The sequence below is a fragment of the Apium graveolens genome, chromosome 11 (genome assembly GCF_009905375.1).
Source record: "Apium graveolens cultivar Ventura chromosome 11, ASM990537v1, whole genome shotgun sequence".
Taxonomy (NCBI): Eukaryota; Viridiplantae; Streptophyta; class Magnoliopsida; order Apiales; family Apiaceae; genus Apium; species Apium graveolens.
The window spans coordinates 87,012,499-87,018,092 of record NC_133657.1 but is presented as its reverse complement, the minus strand read 5'-3'; the positions used below and the strand labels follow the sequence as shown (position 1 = coordinate 87,018,092).

Here is a 5,594-nt window from a genome sequence, read left to right as displayed (position 1 = left end):
TAGTAATGGATTGTTCATTTCCAAGACAATAACATGTAAGTGTGTGTGTGTGTTAATAAGTATGGGGTCATAGGGTGTAAGTATATATATATATATTGTTGTGCGAGATAAGTGTAAACAAGATTCAAGATGGCGTGGCCTCCTGGAACCCTGACCCCGGATTTTGGGGCGCCATAAGAAGACAAATAAATAATTAAAAGTAAAATAAACAACCAGTGAAACTTGCCAAAAATAACCATTTAAAAATAAAGCAAACTATAGAAGTTCTAAAATTATCTGTCGATATATACATACACGACTGTAATATAGCACTCAGAATCAACGGTTATAATTGACCAACGGATATTATTCATCAAAGGGTATGATTAATCAACGGATATCATATATACCATTATCCATTGAAGGATAATATATATCTAGAAATATTTGGACTGTCGATGGATAATTCTTATCCGTTGATAAACTCAACCCATCAGTATTTGCCTTTAGTAAATCCTGATTAGTGTTTATTTGTAAGAAAGTCAAATGCATTTCTGGATGCATAACTAATTGTACAGTCATAAAAAATAATGAATTAAGAGAGTAATTTAACATACCTAACTCACTTTCCAACCTAGTAAAAGTTGATTCATCAAGTGGCTTGGTAAAGATGTCTACAAGTTGTTGTTTACTTGGAACTAAATGTAGTTCCACTATACCATTCATAACATGCTCTCTTATGAAGTGGTATTTGATGTCTATATGCTTTGTCCTTGAATGCTGCACGGGATTTGCAGTGATAGAAATGGCACTTGTGTTGTCACAAAACATTGGAATCTTGTCCACATGAAGACCATAATCCAATAGTGGAGTTCTCATCCATAAAATCTGTGCACAATAGCTACCAGCAGCAATATATTCAGCCTCGGTAGTGGAAGTAGAAACTGAATTCTGTTTCTTACTAAACCAAGTCACAAGCTTGTTTCCAAGAAATTGACATGTGTTTTCTATCTATTTTACACCCTGCATAATCTGCATCTGAATAACCAATTAGATCAAATCCAAAATCTCTAGGATACCAGATGTCAAGTTTTGGTGTGCCCTTGAGATATTTGAAAATTCTCTTAATAGCTACTAAATGAGATTCTCTAGTACCAGCCTGAAATCTAGCACAAAGACAAGTAGCAAACATTATATCTGACCTACTAGCTGTTAAATACAAAAGTGAGCCAACCATACCTCTATAGTTTGAAATCTCCACAGACTTTTCAGTAGTGTTCAATTCAAGCTTAGTGGCAGTGGCCATGGGAGTTTTTTTTCAGATGTGCAATCCATTTAGTCAAACTTCTTTAAAAGATCTTGAATGTATTTAGTTTGACTAATGAATAGTCTGTCACTAACTTGCTTAACTTATAAACCAAGAAAGTAAGTTAGTTCTTCCATCATGCTCATTTCATACTTACTTTACATCAATTTGGCAAACTTTTTGCAAAGTTTCTCATTCGTAGAGCCAAATATAATATCATCCACATAAATCTGAACAAGTATACTAAATCCATTAACATAGTTAAAGAAAAGAGTTTTATCAACAGTACCTCTTGGGAAATGGTTTTCTAAAAGGAACTTTGACAGAGTATCATACCAGGCTCTAGGTGCTTGCTTCAATCCATAAAGTACTTTCAAAAGATAGTACACGTAATCTGGAAAGTTGGGTCTTCAAAACCTGAAGGTTGACTGACATAAATATCCTTTTCGTATTCTCCATTCAGAAAGGCACATTTGACATCCATTTCATAGACTTTGAAATTGGCATGGGCTGCATAGGCTAGGAATATTATGATTGCTTCAAGTCTTACAACTGGAGCAAATATTTCATCAAAATCTATTCCTTCTTGTTGACCGTAGCCTTTTGCAACCAATCTAGCTTTATTTCTTACAACTATGCCATTCTCATCCATCTTGTTACTGAATACCCATTTGGTGTCTATAGAATCTTTGCCTTTAGGTTTGAGTACCAGCTTCCATACTTTATTCCTTTCAAACTGGTTTAGCACTTCCTGCATAGCTAAGACCCAAACAGGATCCATCAAAGCTTCCTCTACCTTTTTAGGCTCTTCTTGTGACAAAAAAGCTAATATATAGGCATTCATGTTGAGTTGCTTTCCTTGTTTGCACTCTAGATGATGCATCACCAATGATCAATTCAAATGGGTGATATTTTGTCCATTTCCTTTGAGGTGGTAGATTAGCTCTAGACGAAGAGGCCTCATTGTTGTCTTGATATGTGGCTGAGTGTTGACTAGTCGAGACACCCCCTGAGTTAGTGGATCTTTGATTTGAGGATAGGATTTTGTCAAACAGTAGTCTAGAATGACTTGCAGCGCCTATTGAGGAATGATCAATGGATGATGAATGTCTGTCAACGGATGATCCACCTTGTCTATCAACGGATAGTGAATTTTGCCTATCAATAGATGATGCACTTTGCCCGTCAACAGATACATTATTCTTTGCATCAACTGTTGTTGGTTCTTTTGATGACAAATTTGAATCTCCTTTAGTCATCACTTCTTGATCGTCTTCATCATCACTGTCATCGCAAAATATCTTAAAATTATCAAATTTGAGGCTCTCATGAAAACCTTCATCTTGCAGTCCCTCATTCATCTTATCATCAAACACAACATGTACAAGTTCCATAATAATGTTGGTTCTTAGATTGTAGACCCTGTATGCTTTTCCAATAACATATCCAACAAAGATGCCTTCATCAGCTTTGGCATCAAACTTTCCATGTTGATCAGTTTGATTCCTTAGTATATATCATTTGCAGCCAAAGACATGAAGAAAGTTCAGTGTTGGATTCCTATTCTTGAACACTTGATAAGGAGTCATGTAATTGGCTTTAATTAATCAAAGAGACATTCTGAGTGTAGCATGCAGTGTTGACAGCTTCTGCCCAAAAATAAGTTGGTAACTTTGATTCTTCTAGCATGGTTCTAACAACTTCAATCAATTATCTATTCTTTCTCTCCACTACTCCATTTTTTTGTGAAGTACTTGTAGCTGAGAACTCATGCATGATTCGATTTTTGATAAGTGGCATTTTATACCACTTAGAACGTCTTAAAATGGCTTAAATTGGTGTCTTGAAATCAAGTATTTTGTGTATTTGATGCGTTTTTCTAGTGTTTATGCATTTCAGGGTATTAGTTGCATTTCGGGGGAGGAATCATCAAGAATAAGCCTTGGCATGTGTTCACCATTGCGAAAGGAAAGAAACGGGCAGATTACGGCGAAGAAACGGAGCAAAATCAGATTTTTTCCAGTAGAGGTCTGAGCGCCCGCTCAGCATTGCTGAGCGGCCGCGCAGCAAGCTGAGCGCCCGCTCAGCTATGCTGAGCGGCCGCGCAGGGTCGGGGAAAAAGATATATTATTTCAGGACTTCTACTTCTATTTGGTTTCCACTTCTATGTAATCTGAGTTTTATAGGACTATTATATAAGTAGATTTGAGACGTTTTTCACAAGGGGGGATTGAAGAAGATCGTGTTTTTACGCAAGGAGCGAAGGAGATAAGGAAGAAGACCGATTTAGCACACTGCAATGAAGAGGAAGCATATCTTCTTGTGATTCTTGTTTCGTTGTAACGTTGGATGCTAGTTTTCTTGCTTTGAACTTATTTACTCTTGTGACGTACTCTGTTTTAATATAATTAGTTTAGTTATTATTTTCTTGTGTTTGTTTATCATGATTTCATATGAACCCATGATGACGATAAGTGCTATTATGGGCTAATCGTGATCATGGGGTTGCAACGGATTTATTATGGAATTCTTTAGTTAATTGTTTAATACTTTAGTGTGTGATGATTGTATGATATCTAGTATTGGTTCTGCGTAGTCGTCTTATGTGCGTCGCGAACATATAAGATAGGGTGTTAATCTCTTGTGAAGCGACGGTGGATCTTGAGATTTAGAACTTGCCATACTAGCATAGGTTCATGTACGTTGTATATGATTAGTGGGTAACTCTAACAGTTTTATTTGCCCTATGTAATCAAAAGGAATAACTTGTGCTTAAATCGTTGTGTTGTCAATTTCTGTAGACATATAGGAACTCAACATAATTGATGACTATTCAACTTCTATCTTAATTGTGGATGCTTGGTAGAATGGTATGAGTACAATGAAAGTTGGCTTTTATCAGTTTCGTGTTATTCGATTAATATCATCACTGTCACATGCTAAAGGTAATAACAATGGCTATTGAAGGAAGTAATAATGAAGTTGTGATCTCATGAGTGTTTTATTGTTGATAAATTGAAGTGTTAGTTAAGTGATTAATTAAGTAGTTAATTGTAGTTAATATTTAATCAACAATTTTAAGTGTTAGTGTCTTAACATTGAGAAGTAATAATACATTGGTGAGTGAGTTTAATTAGACAATAATTTAGTCGGAGTCTCTGTGGGAACGAACTAGAAAGTATTCTATATTACTTGCGAACGCGTATACTTGCGTGAATATTAGTGCGTGATTTCGCCCTAACAAGTTTTTGGCGCCGCTGCCGGGGACTCGGCGTATTTGTTTAGTTTATGTACTTACCATCATTGGTCATTAGGACTCAGTGATTAGGACGTAGTAGTTAATTAAGATTTTCGGTTGTGTTTCAGGTACTTTAGCAAGCGTTTATGCAAACTCGTTCTCGTGCTCGCAAGAGGACTTTAGATACAGCTGAGGAGACAGACGAAATTCTTGATATTCCGGAGAAGTTAGATTTTGAGGATTCGGATTCAGGAACTGAGCAGAAAGAACCAGTAAACATGGGAGATCGTATTGTTCAAGCTGATCCAGCTCTTATGGATTTTTCTCGGCCTAAAATTGATGACATTCAGTCAAGCATCCTTCATCCGGCTTTCAAGCTAACACCCTTGAAATCAAGCCGGGCACTATTCAGATGGTGTAGAATTCTGTTTCTTTTGGAGGAGCGGCAACTGAAGACCCCAACATGCACATAAGGAATTTTGTCGAGATCTGCAGCACTTTTAAGTACAATGGCGTGACTGATGAGGCTATCAAGTTGAGGCTTTTCCCATTCTCACTGAGGGACAAGGCTAAAGACTGGTTACATTCTGAACCAGCTGGGTCCATTACTACGTGGCAAGATCTTGCGCAAAAGTTTCTGGTGAAGTTTTATCCGATGGCAAAGACTGCTGCTATGAGGAGTGCTCTTACTCAGTTTGCGCAGCAACCTACAAAATCTATGTGCGAGGCTTGGGAACGCTACAAGGAAATGTTGAGAAAATGTCCACATCATGGAATGCCAGATTGGATGGTGATCACTGGTTTCTATAATGGTTTGGGGGCCCAATCTCGGCCCATGCTTGATGCAGCAGCTGGAGGCGCCTTATGGGCTAAAAGCTATACTGAGGCGTATAATCTTATAGAGACGATGGCTGCAAATGAGCATCAAAACCCAACTCAGAGGATGACGTCAGGCAAGGTAACAGGTATTCTGAAAGTTGATGCAGCCACCGCTATTGCAGCCCAGCTCCAAGCGCTATCAATGAAGGTTGATTCTCTGGCTACATATGGAGTTAATCAAATAGCTATGGT

General features: G+C 37.5%; 1 non-coding gene across 1 annotated transcript; it reads right to left on the bottom strand.

The window, feature by feature from the left end:
• Nucleotides 1-5,193: 5,193 nt before the first annotated feature.
• LOC141699064 (small nucleolar RNA R71) lies at nucleotides 5,194-5,300 on the bottom strand. Its single transcript, XR_012565552.1, has one exon. It is a non-coding gene; the product is annotated as a small nucleolar RNA R71 (small nucleolar RNA).
• Between the last annotated feature and the right edge of the window lie 294 nt (nucleotides 5,301-5,594).